Consider the following 18,582-nt stretch of genomic DNA (forward strand, 5'->3'; position numbering starts at 1 on the left):
GCGCGGTGACGCAATATATTAAAGCGCTACACGGCTACAGGATCGATACGGCACTTTTTAAGCAGCTATGGAAAGAAACGCGAATTGCTTATACGAATTTTTATACTGCTATCCTGTTACAAGCCCGACGATTTATTTTACACCCTCATCGATCATGATAAAGACACACGTGCCAGTTCGAGTACACAATCGTGTAAAAAATAACTATATTGTACTGGTAATTATATACTAAAAAGACAGTTTGTGATAATCCCCAAGGACAATGTTAAAAATACATGTATCATCCATATCTAAAAAAGATGTAATAAAAAAAACATGCGAACAAAGAATAAACGTGAAACCAAATTAAAAATACGTTATAGAAATAAACAAAATCATCGATATTTTAAAACTTAAAAAATAATTACTTTCTAATTATAAACAGTTTTTACATCAAATAGATATATTAAAATTAATATTTATAATTTTTAACATTATAATAATTTTTAAATAAATAAATAAAGCATTATTGTTTAATAATTTTATAATATCTATTTATTCTATCGTGATAAATAAATTGTTAAATTTTCAAATACATTTAATAATTTTTATTGTATCACTTAATCTTTTCATTATCAAACATTTCTGACAACCTTAGTTTTTTAATCTTTTCAGTGGCCATTTATACTTTTTGTATTATGCCTGTCAAGACTAGTAAAAGAATTGTATACAGTTGAACCAAATGGAGGTTTTCTACCAATCTCATCTTTATTCTGTACTCTTTTCCCAATTCGTTTTTTACAGTTTTTTACATGATATACAGGTGCTTTGGGGTTTACAGATCTTTCCTAGCAAGATATAATAGTCTTGTCACGCAGAACAAAGACGAGATCAAAACCATATCTTCCTAGCAAACGTACAAGTTATGCCGCGAAATTGCAGATATTATTTGCCATCTACAGACTTGATCGACGTTATATGCAATTACCTTCCACTAGTACTTCTGTCTCCCGACCTTCTCCTTAAACGCGAAGCAATAGAATCCCCCGCCCAGCTCATTTATCTACTTAAATATGAAAATTCATAATCCTGCAAAGAGAAACTTTCCTCGTACGATTTTTCAGAAATAATACGTCGCGAAGGTAACTCAAATAATGCGAGCTTTTATCTCTGAAGCCATTAACTTTCGTTATTAATGATTTTACCCTCGATTATGCTCGCATTAATTTTGGAATGCTGAATATTTTAGTGAATCTGATAAAGGATTAATTTATCAGCTTATTAATTGCAAATAAAGATAATGTTATTATTTACAACAATGAATGTAAAATATCTAATGCAAACAAAAATAAGAACAATATAATCTTGACAATTATTTTTTAAATATATTTTATAATATTAAGTGGGTATTTCAATTTACTCGAACATTAAAACACCATTTCACTTATGGCTATTAGATTAATCAATTCTTATTTTCACTATCTATTTATGTTAATGTTCGTTCTGTATGACCCACAGTAATCCTGTGATAATGCCGTGGAAATCCTTTACTGATATATTTGTGACTGCAGAAAAATGCTGTACGTATTTTAAACTGCACGGTCACCAGCGCAAAATGCATCGTCAGCGCTGCAACGACAATATAAGCAGCAGCAATAAATACTTATGTTTGCGTTGCTACATGAGATGATACCGCAGATGCATTCTTCGCGTTCACGTCGTTAGCTCGCTCAAGCGTGCAGGTGCTACAGTGGCATTGTTGCGGTTTAATAATTACCACGTTACGATAATTAGTTCCGTAATAATCATTACAGAGGCACAAAATTCAAATACATATCTCTATTACTGTTTCCGAAATTTCAAAATACATTTATATATATAGATATAATAATTACTTAAGCATTACAAGAAAGTATTGAATTTATTTATTTAAATAATATTTCATGCTCTTTAATCATTGAAATTTTATTTCATATAAATGAAACAATTCCTGTAGAATTAAATTTAGTATTTTATGGAATATTTTAGGTTTAAATTTAACAATAGAAATATTGGTTACATCGAACGGTACAGCGATCATATGAATGATACGCGTTTTATTAATTAAATTCACTAAAATTTATGAATTACTTTGTGACATTTATATAAATCTTTCGTCATTCAGTGCTTTGTATCTGGCGAGATTTATGTACATAAAATATTTAACGCACAACTAAAAATGTAATAGGTATTTGATTCTCACGCAGAGCGCAATATACGTAATATATCAAAAGATAAAATTAAATTGTAAAAAAATATATTTAGAAATGTATACACACATAAAAGTGCACCTAAAATGTGAATGGTGAGAAAAATATAGACCAATGGTGTTTATATAATTTTAAGTGATATCAAAGTTTTAAAAATAAATATAAATGATAAAAATAGAAGCGAATCAAATATCAACGAACTAAGAACGGAAGTTTATCGCAATTTATGCATCATTTTATACAAATTCGCTTTAGGATTTCGCTTCATTTATCTTTGAAAAACAGATATTCTTCATTGATTATTTTTTATCATTATATAAGTATACCGAGAGTTTGCTATATACGAATATTCCATCCCTCTGTAAAATCACTACTTTATTATTCTTGAGGGTGGAACCTCATTCCCAGGCTTTCGACTTCTAAGAACAAATGCAAAAGCAGTCAGTAGCAGGAGTGTTCGAAGAAGCAATAAACCGCGTACAGAAAGTGACAAAAATAAAAGCTGAATAAATGTTGGTTCAATCCTTTGGCGAGCGCTGCCGACTGAGCTCCGAGACGCGACTCTTGCATTTTCTCATCTTCTTCAAGCAACGAATATTCAAACTTTAATCCTTGCATCAAAATAACCGTTCTAATAACAGTGAATAAGGAGGTTTACTTATCAGATTTTTTACACTCGTGATGCTTAAAAACATCGCAGATCAACACACACATTCTTCAAATTTCCCTTATCTTCCTTTGATTGATCCCTTATTGAATAGATTTCACATATATCTACCGTCCATTTACTATACAAATATCACAGGGGTAATATATAACTCTCTTACGTCCACGCATTTAGGGACTGCTATCTATTCTCAATGACACATTGGAATCGATCCCAATATCAGCAACCATTCCGGTATATCGATCAATGGCTCACTATATTAACGCTATACATTACGATGCGTTTGCACATATGAAAACGCGTATTTTAAAGATTACGTATATCACCGGATTTAATATATTAATCCCTTTCTCTACTATCGCTTCAAATGACATATGAAAGCTTTAACAGTCAAGCTAAACTGGAAGATACTCTTTCGCAGCTACTTATAATTGATATCATATTTTCTGTAATCTCGAAGATATATAATATTAAAAAAAAAATTATAATTAAAACTTAACTTTGCCATTTTTTTACAATACGAAGTATTGTAAAGAACATAGTGATTACACCACTTTAAAAGCTTTATCCTCCTCTTGTTAAAATTTAAATATACTTCAAAAATTGCTTTAACCAAGAAAAGAAACAATAACTTAATCTGGCATATAATCTTCATCATTAATACTATGAAAAAAATCTATTTCTCAATATTTCAAATAAAAAAGCAAATGAAAAACATTTTATTATTTTATTACATATATGTATTTTTATCATAAATATCTTTTTATATTATGACATAAATTGTGATATGTCATATCTCTCATTTTCCATGTTTAATAAAAGCTTAAAATTTTCCATAAAAGAATAGAAAAAGTCTATTACGCAGAGAGTTAAAATTAGATCTTTCATTTACTATTTTTCCATCAAACCAAAAGTCCGATGTCAATTTTATCTTTGTATAGTACTAATCGCGTTGCCTATACTCTCTCTCTCTCTCTCTCTCTCTCTCTCTCTCTCTCTCTCTCTCTCTCTCTCTCTCTCTCTCTCTCTCTCTCTCTCTCTCAATTTCAAACAAAAAGTTAGTCATCAAAAAATGACTTGTATTTCGAAACCTCTCAATAGAGTGTAAACGTATTAACGATGTTGTACCTCTCTCGACGATGCATGAAATTCAACCCTGAAATCGCGTTACGGCATGATTAATTTAATCAACTTTGTCTATCAACACATTTACGCTAACTACCGACGACAAGGGATCGTTAGATCTGACAACAAGGAACCACCCGGCTTTAATTAACGACTACTTTTTTTACCATAACGATAAGGACTGGAGCAATCACTGCAATATAACCTTGGATCTAACCCTTAGAGACCGCGGATGTCACTTCTCTCGGTTGACGCAATAGATAAGACGTCGCAGATCAGACTCGTATTTCTTATAACACGTATCACGCGATATACCATTTAAGATGGTGTAAGACACCATAGATATAAAAATGTTATCATTACTTTTTATATCAAACTTCCTTTTCTCTTTCCATCGGATAAATCAAGTAAATATTCGTAGAGAAACATTTGTAGAGAACATTGAGAAACTGGACATTACGTTCCTTGAAATTGTTTTGAATCAATAAAAATTATGATAATACCCAAATAGATGTTTAGCGAGAAATTTTTCTTTTTTAATAAAAGAATATCTAAAAAAGGGAGTTTTCGCTATTCTGGTCTATTTACCAAATATATGAGACTTGTTCTTATTTTTATTATTAAAGATTACCTCTGGCTTCTTATTATTCTTAAATTAGATTGTATCTTGCTTTCACTGTTTATCAAATGTTTATTGTTACACTATCGCTCATAAAAATATGTATGTATGTAATGAGTACATGTATGTAAGTGTCTGCAGTGTATTGAACTCGGATCTGTGGGTTTGCTATAGGCTCAAACTGACTGTGCGGATCAGTCATCCCTGCGGAAGGTGAGTAATCATAAAACGAGACTTTTAACAGTGCTACATTTTCGCGTTTGAAACACAATTTCACATTTTCCCCTTTAACCCGGTCAGTGTAATGGTCTTGTTTGTTGGTTTTTACGCGAATAATAAGCACCAGCATGCAACACTTTTACACATTTTTCAAAATGCCTGCCAGACCTTTGTGCCGCGAGCGCGGCTTTGTGACTCTGGGAAAATTATTCCAGCCGTCAGTTGCTCAATCATTATTATTTATCCCATCCCCTTTGTGTCGTCAGTAGTTATGGCTGACGTTTCATTGGTTGGTTGACTAGCAATTAATATTATTAATTCTATGTCACCTCTCTGTCGAAGGCGCATAACGTAAAAAAAATGCAGCCGCTTAAATTAATTCTTTCTTGATACCTAGATTTTTTACTGGGCATGTTCTTTCTCAATAATATTTTACTCGGTATTTAATTTTATGTACTTTCGCATAATAATTATATATAATTTATCGATCAATGATACAAATATCATTGACGACTATTAAAATAAATGCAATAAATATACAATAAATGTTAAACATCAATCTTAAATGAGCTCTCTCTTTCTCTCTCTCTCTCTTTCTCCACTTTCCATTTTCTATTTATTTTTCTAAACTGCACAATCAAGGATAATTTATCTCTAGCCTTTGTATCAGCCTGTCATGTGTTTCGCTTGACACGAAGATCATTAATTAACAACGTTAACCGCAGTTGTTGCCGAAGATAGGTGATTTATTATGACAGAAGTAGCGCGAATATAAAACCACTATTCTTAGGCGAGCTCTCTTTCTTAACTATTTTCCAAAGTTTATTTCCGGATAGAATAATGTGTAATTTCCTTTTTTCTAGCATAATAAATACAAAATCTCTTTCTATTAGCAAGATTTTAAAATATTATAAATTATAAGATTAGATCCAATTATTTCTGTTATAAAACTATCAAGGTTTATTATAACTAGTAAAATAATTAATTTTATTAACAAGAAATATTGGCATATTCTGATCATTGCTCATATGCCTATGCATTTTACTTTAAAAAGATATCGAACATTAAACAAGTAAGAGATAAAATTCAGAAGAAAGGAAATCTGTTCACCAACCAGCTAGATAAATTCTCCAAAATAATGTTCTGAAAAGATAGTCAGGCTTGTCAGCATTCACTGTATCTTTATTCATTTCGTCCTTTGTCTTGAAGAGCAGTAGCTCTCGACTGCGTACGTGACTTGTTCTTTGATTAACTCTGTTAATTGTTACAAAGGCATCACAGTTCCATAAAATAACGATAATCAAAAAGGACTAATGAAACAAACGCGTTGAAACAATGGGAGCTTAACTGTCAATGATATTTAGAGAATTATTTAAATCTTATTTTTAGAAGCCTTTATTAAATTTTCTGTAATGATAAATGTGCACATGTATTCATTGCATTTTGAATAGATTAAAAAAAAACCGTACAATCGATAACTGTATAACATGTACAATGTATATTGTACATTGATCTAGAACTTTATTTAAAAATTTGTTTATCGCGTTCATTGCGCTTTTGAAAGATAAAAAATTTGCATGTGTGGAAAAGCATAGTGCATAATTCTACATTTTTTAAGTATTATTTATGGTTGAATAACGAACAAGCAAGATGAAACATAATAACGAAGCTACATTGTAACACGCAATAGAATCAATTTCATTAATCAAACATGCCTTCGTTCGATGGCAAATAATTTCGCATAAGCGTGTTTCACCACTACAAACCGTTTAATATTCTCTTATATAGCTCTTTCATTTCGTCATTAATTCGCGCAATATATAATTTCAAAATTATTAATTAATGTCATAAAATGATAACAGAAGGCGACAGCAAATAACCGATTTGTCAATTTCAAGGATATGAACAACTTTCACCCCTAAATATACTTTCCAATTTTATTTAACGGAACAATAATTTATTAAAAAATCATTTATTTAGTTATGCAAAATGCTTTTTAAGATTTTTAATAATAATTTTTTAAAACAATTTATAATTTTTATAAATTTATCCATATTCCGTAACGAAAAAATTACAGAAAAAAGAAGAGTAATAAATATATGTATTAGATAAAAAGCGTTTCGCAAAATTATCATTTTACTTTATAAACTGAATATAACATTTACTTTGTAAAATTTGCAAATATACATAGAGCTCAGAAATAAACTAACTCAAAATTAATATTCGTACACATATACACATTCATACTTTTATTTCACATTTTTTCAGGAAATATCTTACGGTCCCGATTTTGGACCCTAAAATCGAGCTGTCGCACCATTAGGCCAATCAACTCTGACAGCGGCCACTCAAGCTTCATTTATTTAAGCACTTTGAGCCCTGTCCTTGCCCTTCGGTTTGTTGGCGTATGTGGCTTGATAGTTAATTAACCATTTTTGTCGCTTAAATGTCCTTAGATCCTAAAGGACGACAATTTATACACTATTAATAGTAAATATTCAGCTGCCGTGTAATAAATAAAATCTTCTATGTGAGCATTACCGTCAATTATCAGTTAAAATTTTTACAAACGAGTAAACTTCACATTTTCTATTTAATAAATTTAGATAAATAATATATAAAAAATATAAAAATTTGTTCAAGTGAACAACACATCAGAATAATTTACAAGATATTGTACAGCACAATTCGAACGTTTTTTAATATTAACAGTTAATAAGTATTACGTTTTTAAGTGATTAATAAATAGTACAGAAATTTGTTTATGCAATACGGAATGCACAATAACACGGAAAAAAATTTAGCTAAATTTAGTCGTAAAATAGGGATAACTAATTTTTTTGCAGCAAGAGCTATATTTTTTGCAGCGAGAGCTAAAATTTAGCAATAGTAGCAAAACCTTTTGTTTTCGCTGCAAAAAATGTTAGTTATCCCTATTTTACGACTTATTTTAGCTATAGTAGCTAATCTTTCTTTTCCGTGAATATATTAGCAAAATTATTACGCCGGACAGGATAATAATACTGATAATAGATACTAACAAGACCGAACGTGAATCCCACACGTCCGTTTTGCCGCATTCACGTTTAATCTAGAAAGTTTAGTGGGTCACAAGTAAATATCATCAGGGATGTGTCGAACCATATAACCGAGTGGCAACTCGTGGACTTATAACCACAAAATGCGCAATTAAAGTCGCTTTGACTGTGCTAAATGAAGGATTAAACTGTTCGCCCTTAATAATGTAGTGCGGAGGTAAATCCTTTCCGCTTGCTTTCCATTGGTCTAGCTTTATTCAAATTAGTTTATGAATTTCTTGCACAAATGATCAATGCAATGGAACAGCACACGAATTATCGTCACAATTATAAGTGATATGTTTATTATCATTATCCATTAAAATAATAACCTTGTTAGAACAGTAATTATCGCGAGAAAAGGGAAGGAGAGCGGTGGGTGGGGGGAAAGAGAGAGAGAGAGAGAGAGAGAGAGAGAGAGAGAGAGAGAAATATTACTCTATAATATTTAGAGACCAGCAAGTATTTTTATCCTTATAAATGATTGTAATATACAAGTAATAGTTGCAAAGTCGCTTATCATGTGATTGTGCGTAAAATTTATATTAATCATCCGATTACGTAGAATTTATGACATGATTATTCTAAAAATAACGTAAATAAATGCTTAATTAATATATATATATGCATATTAATTAAGAATTAAGCAAAGAGAAATTATTAAAATTTCGAGAACTTTGAAATGTATGCGTCATAAGAGAGTTGGACATAAAACGATACAAAACTGTTATTCTTTGCTTGAAAAATAAATCATCATTGGCATCGATTTTGTAACATCTCACATTTTGCATTCTCGTGATTTAATTAAGCCGAATGCTTTTCTTTCGAAGTGTGCAGCGTCGTACGCACAAGAGTTCCACATTAAATAGAACGCGAATCGATACGCGATTGTGTCCCACTGCCAAGTCTTGAACGAGATTATCGAAACAGTGATAATTAACATTTAAATGTTTTCGTATACACTCTGTTATCTTCATGTTAAATGGTAAATGGACCGCCTTGATTCTGTAACTCTTAACGACAGTGTTGTTATTGTTATAGTGTGCAGATGAAATATGGTAAAAAAGCTGCGCGCTGACAATATAATGATAACGACCCCGTTAAGAGTTACAGAATAGGGATGCTTGATCACTTTTTCCTTTCAAACAACATACTTCATGTGCTACTAACACACGTTTATTAAAATTCTTCAGCAACGTTATTGCACATATCAGAAAACAAGCGGGATGAAAAAAAAAAGATTCCAAAACCTTGTGTGCGAATAAGCAATTGTTAGTACTACATTATGTTCTTATTAATTATCGTAACTAAAATAACGATAAAATGTTTAAGCGAGTATTGTATGTAAAAAGTCCATTTAAAGTATACATACTTATATGTTTAAGTTCTTCAGATTTTTTAAAGCTATTTAGTCTTAAATAAATTCTTTAAAATCATTTTGCGATTATTACCTTCCTGATTATTTACTGAAATAACATCATTAGATACGAAAATTCCTTAATAACAACATCTAAAAGATACTTTTCAGTTAAATTTTTAAAATCGAATAATTAACAGAAATCAAGTAGCAGTGAATCGATTAGTTTATAGATTCTACAATATTAGGAACAGCTTCATAAAATTATTCTCTTTGACTGTCTCACATTTTCGCGTACAAATTATTTTTTAACACTTAATACTATATATTATGATAAACTCCTTAAACAAAATACGTAGTGATATTTTATTGATATAATTTATATTTTAACAGTTTTCATATCATCAATAAGATTTTAATCTTTTGTAATTGCCTTTGAATTGTTCCATTATAAATATGCCCGCATCTCAATTGCAATGTATCACTCAGCGATTTCATGCAATCTTTCTAAATTAAATGCACTAAAACTCGATTGTTTACACATCTATATTCTATTTTCCAATTGTCAAATTAATAACAACGTGCAATGCAAAGAAATTCGCTTAATTAGCATACTTCTTAATTTTATTCCTTTTCTCAAAATATACAATATAAATGTAAAAATAACAGTTAAATATAGTTAGCACGATTAAATTTAACATAAGAGATCGATTTATTCCCAATAATATATTTTTTCAAGATTCAGAGATAAAGATAGCTGTTTTAAGAACATCGTCCGCAAAACACAACGTTGCGGTATTACCTGATAAATACTTCCGAATTACGATCTCTCAACTTGTTTCCCTGTACATAATTAACGACGCTTAAGTCAAAATCGATAACTTTTCATCATTTATTAATGAAACCGCTTCTAACTTCTCTAAGTAAAACCGCAAGTCACATCGTCCATTTATTTTACACATTCCGCAGAACCACAAGGCCAGTTCTCCTCCCTACATACCTAAACTTAGTTACGTCAACCGTCCGGCGTCGATTTAACCATTCGCACACTGGTCGTCTCTTCCTCGAGACATAAATAATCCTCATGTGTTTCCCGATATATGTAAGTCGAATTTTCTCACAAATAAATCGACTCACCCTTCATCATGTGACAGTTCGCCGAATCCTTGTCACGAAGGAATTACCAATAAACACTCTTCGACTCTCGAACACGTATGTGACATCTGTAGCCGTCGCTCCGGCAAAGTCGGACAAGTGATCGATAGTCAGACGAAAAATTTCAGCAAAGTCCTCAGAAAAATACGGAAGAGAATTTTCTACGTCGCGAGTTTCGTTGCGCGATTCGCGAGATAAGATTAACAGACGAAGATAGGAAGAAGAACCGAGATGCCTTTCCGCGGAGAGGCGCGCAGTGGCCAGTCGCGAAACGCGTACCAAACCCAACTGAAGAGCGACGATACTGTCCCCATGACCGCACCCCCGCCCCCGATTAAAACCACCCGCGCACGCGTTTCACCCCGAAACTCCGGAGTACAGTTCTGCGTCTTCGGGGCACCACCTCTCCGTATCATCCCGGCGTATGGTACCGAGTGTCTTATGTGGATCACGATTGATCCCGTACATCGTAGGGGAGGCACGACCCCATGATTTCCCTGCGAGACATGAGAATCGCACGGAAAACAATTAATTCGCGGAATATATCTGAATATTTGGCAGAAGAATATCAGCCGGAAACCGATATTTTTCAGATATGTATAATAAATGATCTGTTGGATGAGACACAGTAAAATTACACATATGACAATCATCCTTTTTTTCATCCCGTTAAACCATTCCCTTCAGAGATTTTCTTTGTACAGTATTGTTCATATAAAAGTATATATATATATATATATATATATATACGTATAATATAGGGGGAGAAAGAGAGAGACAAAAATAATTATCCTAAATATTTTATCCATTTAAAAACAAAAGAATTCATAGAGATATTTTTGTATAAGCCTGAACTTATACGTTTTTTGACGTGTATGTTTTCTTTTAATATCATTAAAAAGAATATCTTGAATAAAATTCTAAATTATATATATTAAAAAAATATATGTATACAAAGAAACCAATATATATATAATTTTACTTTTTTTCATCTATAATTTATATCAATATTTCTGTTCGATGGCTGCATGTGTGCAATGGACTATACTACTTATAAGAAAATTGCCTCTCTTAAATTTTTATAAATTTCAAATACATTAAAAAACAGTTTAAAATAAGCATAAAAGGGGTAACTTTTTTATGTAAAAATTATTAAATCATAAAATTAAAAACAACATCTTCATATATGATGCTGATTAAATTTCACGATTGTAAAAAGAAATTGTGCATATTAAAATAATTAAAATTATTTTAAACAAAATGTTTATCGTGTTAAAATTTCATAAACATGTATTTTAACTTCTACAAAAACAAAATTTTTTAACAATATACGTATCGCAAGAAATCGCACTTTGTTAAATATGTATAACTGAATATATATTACATTATATGCTAATCTTTCCTTAATTATTTATTTGTATTGACTATTGAAATAAGTCGCGACGTATTACGCGACGTTTAATATGATTTTGTGGTACATTATCACGTTAATTAATTTCCATAATAATACTGTTGATGACAGTATAAATTTCTATAAACTTCGATATTTGCTCCAACTATTCGCGTCACAATAACTTCTGTACGTGAGTTCGTACTTATGTTTCTCATGGGAGGCTGTATAACGCGTTAAGGCGTTAACTCACATAGTTAGAATATACATCCTTGAGGATTACTCCACCAGACAATGTCTACCCCATGCAACGAAGGAACAGTCAGAAATTCGAGCAGCAAGCATCGTCGGAGAATACAATGTAAGACAATGATAATGCCGACACAAGTAAGCTATATCGTGAATCTTTGTCTAAAAAATCAATGAAATTGATGTCCACTTTAATTTACTTGCAAATAATTTTTGACTAATACAGTATGGTTACACAAACATCGAAATCTTTCTTTGACAAATGCTTTAACAAATATAAAGATAACGAAAAAAATGAATCTTAATAAATGTAAGCGTGAATACTCATATGGTAGTTTTGTCAAATTAAAATCTCAAATCTTACAGATTACCTAGAGGTAATTTTGTAAATATCCCATGATGGTAAACAAGTTATAATAATAAAAATCCATGCTATCTGGTAGAAGCATTGTTCAAAGCTCCGTCGAGGGATAACAGTATGGCTTATATAATAGTATCATTTATATGCCTCGACAGGACGGTGGAGTTCTCGTGAAGGAACGGAAAATTGCAATGCCTATCTGCGAAACTGTTTGGAAGGGGCAAGCAGAATAAAGAGGACCGACATCGATCCATACCGGTTGGATAACTACATTGCTCTACGCTGTTGTATGTCCACAATGTGAAGAACTACGAAAAATCGTCGATGCGTCTAGAGATTTTATCTCCTACATAATTCACAGAATTCCAAAAAGGATGTACCATCGTTTCTTCAAAGGCTTTTGTTTTCGACATCGTAACGCACTTGTCACTCTCACGATGGCCGGGAAAATACGACTTCTACAAAAGGCTTTGCAGTACAATTTACGGGTCATTGCATTTAGAACATCGAAACCGTGTTTGATTTTGAAGCCGATTGGAGAGTATGGGAGGCAAAAAAGAAACGTAAAGCCATTTGCGTAAATATTGGATACCAAGATAGAGAATACGAAATCAGGACAGACTTGTGAATTACTTTGTAAAAAGATGTAAGAATAATATTTTTATCTATAAATAGTAATATTCTATTTTCTATTAATATGTATGCATGCATGTGTTTTATTTAAAATTTATTGTTTGTAAGCCATTTTAATTCTTAGCAAAATACTGTAACAGACGTTGTAAGTATACAGAGTAAAAAATAATTTTATGACAACAATCATCATAACGCATTAAATAATACTATATCAATTTTTTTGTTGTTTTCGATGATTGACATCATAAATTCTTTTTCAATTCTGAACTACATTAGTCTAAACATTGACACGGGCTCGTATTTCTGGTTAACGATCGCATAATCCATGTATCCAAATTGCTATAGTGCAGTCAGCCGTGGATATGCTCACGGTGAACTTTCTAATCGCCAGGAAACTATATCGAATTATAGTTCTAGTTAAACGCATGTTATCCGGCAGCAGAAGCAGCTTAGCTTCAGCGGTATTAGGTGTAATATAAGCCAACCGTCGCGGATGGAAGAGACCGTAACCCTTTCCTGATGAAATTCCGGAACTAATCTTTGAGTGTGCGATTTTAACTAAGTTCCACATCATAAGAGACCTAAGGCTCCCACGCGACATCGCATAACTGTAATGTCAGTCTGGAATATAGTACAGTCGGCTAGGAGAAATTCCAGTTTCCCTGTTAATCACCGAAGCTAATTAGCAAAATACCAATGGCGCCGACCAACTTCCATTTGTGAATAATCACGCGTGATATAACAATTATACGCTTCGGCCGCATTCAACCTCAGCCTACCCCCCTTCCAAGCACATATTAATTAAGCAAAGTATTACGTGTCACAGCAAGAAATTAATTTGTAACCAGATATATAATCGATGGCATCGTCGGGAAAAATATTATTGAAAAATATTATCTGAGATTAGTCGAGCATAATTGAAAATGGGCGATACAAGGAAAATATTTCTTCCTTAAAAGCGTGGCCAAATTATACAATAAATTATATCATTAAATTCACGAAACTTCATGAAGCTAAAATAAGTTAAGGTATATATCCTGAAACTTTGCAACTCAAGTTGATGTACGGTTCAACCCATATGTTCTACACGTACCATTGATTAATGATTTTAAGATATTCTAATGGCTTCCAGAGAACATGCATATATATAGCTCGACATATATCAACCTTCACGAACACAAAGTCTGGAATAGCTAAAGGGCAAAATACCTATTAATCGCTTACCTCACATCAATTTCGAATCCTATTGGATGGTTTCACACATTATTACTTTTGTATCGATTGGTTCAAGTTCATATAAATTGTTTAAAGTTTATACAAATTGCCTCCACGATAGCAAATATCTATCCATACGTTTATTCACAGGAACAATCAACTTGTTAAATCTATTTCGTCGACTCAACGGAAACCACCACTATCAACATCACCACCGCTATTCGTAATCGCTTGTTCATACGAGTGAAAGATCGTCAGTGGCATGAAGAGATGCGAGATGCTGCAAAATCCAGAATCGCAGCTGGTGATGATACTCAGGAATGCTAAACTCGCAAATTAAGAAAATTCCATTAAGACAATGCGTCGAAATTATGAGCGCTTTGAATTTGATAATCTCTGTTTAGAGTCATAATTGCAGATTAATTTTATACGTGTATTTTACGTTTGCAATAAAATATATATATGTCTAAAAGTTGCGAGAAAATGTATAAAATTACATAGTAGAAAAAAATATAAGTATATATTTTTATACAATCGATAAATCATTGATTCTAAGTACTAATTTTTTCTTTGAAGAATGTATAATATTCATATATGCGTAAATCTCAATATTAAATATTTTCAACGTATTAAATCAAATTTTTATTAGACAAAATTCCTTTTTTGCATCAGAATATAGTATTGTAATATATTCAAGCACATCTATTATGTTACTGAATTATTAATTTCAAATCGCAATACTGATAAAATCGCAATTGGCGAAAGAAATCAATTTCCGTATAATACGTCCATTCAAGTTTTAGCGAGGAAGACAGGAAGAGACATATTTTGCTACTACATAAGAGATCCAACAGAGATAGTATCACAGTTAAACGATCATCAAGAATCATGAACCTTCGACCTATGACCTACGGTAGTCAGTCTGACAAAAACATGATCCCCCTCATCCGCATTTGGCGATTCTCGTTGGGATGTTCCAGAGAAAGGATGCGTCCCAAACGCCCCTTCAACGACATTGAACTCATTTCGGCGAAAGGGCGGTGCTTTTTACTGAAAGATACTTCGACGACTTTCGGAACTGCAACAGGTATCTGTTTTCGAGGAACCGCAAATCTCTGACCTTCCGGCGGCGACAAAAGTTCTTAAGGAAATTTACTCATCAATTAATGGATACTGGGAGGCGGCGCGGCCTTCTTATGAATTCGTTCACGCGATTTCATTCGAAGCGAACCTCGTTGAAAGTTTCATGCAGCTCGTATTATTGATGGGATTGGATGCAAATACAGTCAGGTGGTGACAGAACGCCGGTCTTTTGCTCTTTTTCCGGGAATTCATTTACATGTAATTTCGATAGAGACGAAAGCTGCAATATTAAGCTTTTAAAACCACGCTACTACGTGCATAAATGAGAGAGCTTTAGTACACTGCGATCGTCGCACGAGCTATTTTTGTTATAAAACATTTGTTTATTAGAAAATATTGCTGGACTGTTATATGTATTCTTTCAATGCTGCAGCTGTAAATAAATCATATATTAAAATATAAATTTATATATATATATATATATATATATATATATATTTATATTTTAATATATAAAATCAAGTAGTACTTACATATTTAAATTGAAAGTTATTAGATAATTATGTAGCAATTATATACGCTGTTACTTTTCAAAATTGTTAAATGTTTGTTAATAATACAATATCAAAAACAATATAGGTATCTATTAAAACTGATATCACTTTCCTCCTTTTCCATTTAAAAAGTATTTAAAAATTTTTCTCTTTACGTTTACGCCAAAACTTGTAAATCATTATTATACATGAATAATAGAATCGCGTATGATATACAATGTTACTTATCAGAAACGGAGAATGGAAGAAATTTATGACGCAATTCCGTGACTCAAAACTTGGAAAACGTCTCAGATAGCTGCTCGGTAAGTTTCCTAATCGGAACACGAATATATTTAAGTGCAAAATTTAGTATCGCGTAAGATCTACTTGACGACATATAAACGACGTATAAATACACGATGTATCTTCATTATTTTGCTTGTGTAATTTCGCACAAAGTTCCGCCCACAAGTTTTCCGTTCATCTTTTATATTTGGAATAAGTACATCGAGTTTTTTATTTCACGCTTGCTGCATTCACGGTCACGCTACGTTAAAACGAAAATCCGATTCATCGTAACACTTGATGCAGAATAAAAAAACGACAGCAACTGAATGTAGTACGTTCCCGATTAACATTACTGAAGTTATATTTTCGCTGAATTAAATCAATTCTCTTTTAATTTCCCTCCATACGTATTTGACGCTTTGGTATTCACAGGAAATGATAGGAATTTTTTCATTTAGCGTTCGCAATTTACTAATAGAATATTGTGTTGTAAAAATTATGTAACAGAAATTTATAAAATATGCCCGCAAATCTTTTGCAAACTTTTCGCGAGTTTCTTCTGCTTCCTTAAAATTTTATTCACTTAATTCAATGCTCTCGAAATGAATTTCATCGCATAACAGTGATATCTGTAATACCGCTACGTTTATAGAGATCGCTCGATTATTCTTAGCTTTTTAGCTGGGGCATGCGCATAAAAAGGACCGGATTTATATGACTAAATATAAACGCATATAAATAATAGATCTTGTTAGCAATCTATTTCCTCCATTAGCAATATACCATATTTTTTCATCTATATTCAGAGTGTCATAAGCTTATTCTATGCAAAAATATTTCTGTAAAATGTGTGTAACGTATATAACGTGTTATAATAAAATATGTATCAACCTAAATCAAAATATTTAAAGGTTAATGTCATGTACGCTGTCTAATATAATTATCTTTGCTCACTATCTACTACTTTTATTTTAAATGTAACTAAAATACGTTACATTATAGATAAACTGTAGATAATTGAGGAGATAAACGCTTCGTTTTCTGCAAAAATTTGAAACAATTTACGTTGTATCATAAAATTTTTAAAGACCTAAAGAGTGTGGAGAAAACATTCGCTATATATAATCACTGTGCTATTTCGTTAATACTACTTCGATCAGATTCACTGGCAATAAAACGATTATTTGTTATTATAAATCTCTTGAAATTATTACGCCTTAAAATCAATTTTTAAGTATCATTTTGAAGTATCATATAAATCCAAAATCACAAAATAAAAATTCATTTGGCAGTTTGGCGATTCCAGTAATTAAATATTTTAGCGAAACAAAAAATATTTTTGCGGTATTTGTCGAGAAGATGTACGAAAAGTGAGTGACAAACGTTTAAGAGAGCAATCAGAAGTAATTTGACCCCTATTTCGAGTGGTGTGTTCTTTACAAGCTCGTCTACGCGTGATGGGAATCGCGACGTAGGAAAGGGCGTGGTCCGTTCTATCTTTCTGTTTCAGAGCACGATCCTGCATCGGTTTCGAATGCAGACTATGAATAGCTTTCGGCAATCGATGCGGGACTCATTGCAAATCACTACATAACAAATTGACGTGTTTAACAAGCTTATTGTTAAACACGTTTATTTATTTATGGACCGCTCTGTCAGCAGAGTCAAAATTTCTAACAGTTATCAATGAAATTAGCCGACGGTCATATTGTTGCCAATAGCCGTAGATTTAGTTACAAGCACGAATCCGTCAACTCTACATAATAAATTTTACGGTGCTATCGATTCAGTTACTTGTATCGGAAAATAGCTTCCTCCAATATTAAAGTTATTGTGCTTTCGATCTCATTATATCTATGTACAATATATGGAGAAAACCTTTTAAAACTTTTCTTAAACGAGCATGTTTCTAAAGACATTATCCTATATTTTCCTTATAGCATTACATGTTATGACAAATATGCAAAAAAGAAATATACTTACTAATTTATTTAATTTACTTAATACAAAAAATGTATTAAATAAAAATAAATTAAAATTAAAAAGAACTCTGTTCAATAAATAAAAATTTCCTTTCTAAAAAAAGGCATGTTAAGTCGATACTCGCATATCTCGAAGTTTATTGTTGCCGCTTTTCCGCGATGCCAATTGGTTCTCTCGCTGCGCTTACTTCATTTGCAGCTGTCATCGTATATTTTGACAGTTGTGTGTATCAAGAAGTTAATAGTGTAATAGTAATAGCATAATGTTAAAGCTAAATAGCGCGCGCAAAGCGCGCGTCTGTGGTGTCTAGTATATTTAAACATTTGATGGAATTTATAAAAAATTACTCTTTAATTTCAAAACAACTAATAACTCTTTTACCAATTTTCTTGTTCTC

At 31.9% G+C, this 18,582-nt stretch overlaps 1 protein-coding gene across 7 annotated transcripts in view; it reads right to left on the reverse strand.

Moving 5' to 3' along the window:
* Nmdar2 (NMDA receptor 2) overlaps positions 1 to 18,582 on the reverse strand; it is a 197,322-nt gene that overhangs the window by 150,938 nt on the left and 27,802 nt on the right. For 5 of the 7 annotated variants that reach the window (XR_011717402.1, XM_071698954.1, XM_071698963.1 and 2 more), the window contains exon 1: positions 10,430 to 10,725. The exons of 1 other annotated variant lie outside the window; for it this stretch is intronic. The gene's annotated coding sequence lies outside the window, so the exon portion shown is untranslated. Of the gene's footprint in view, positions 1 to 10,292; positions 10,410 to 10,429; positions 10,726 to 18,582 lie in introns of those variants that run through there. One more of the 7 variants, XM_071698931.1, reaches the window with a different exon arrangement.

The sequence above is a fragment of the Temnothorax nylanderi genome, unplaced genomic scaffold (assembly GCF_030848795.1).
Source record: "Temnothorax nylanderi isolate EJ_2023f unplaced genomic scaffold, tnyl_v1.0 TNYL_tig0002_pilon, whole genome shotgun sequence".
In the NCBI taxonomy this organism is placed as follows: Eukaryota; Metazoa; Arthropoda; class Insecta; order Hymenoptera; family Formicidae; genus Temnothorax; species Temnothorax nylanderi.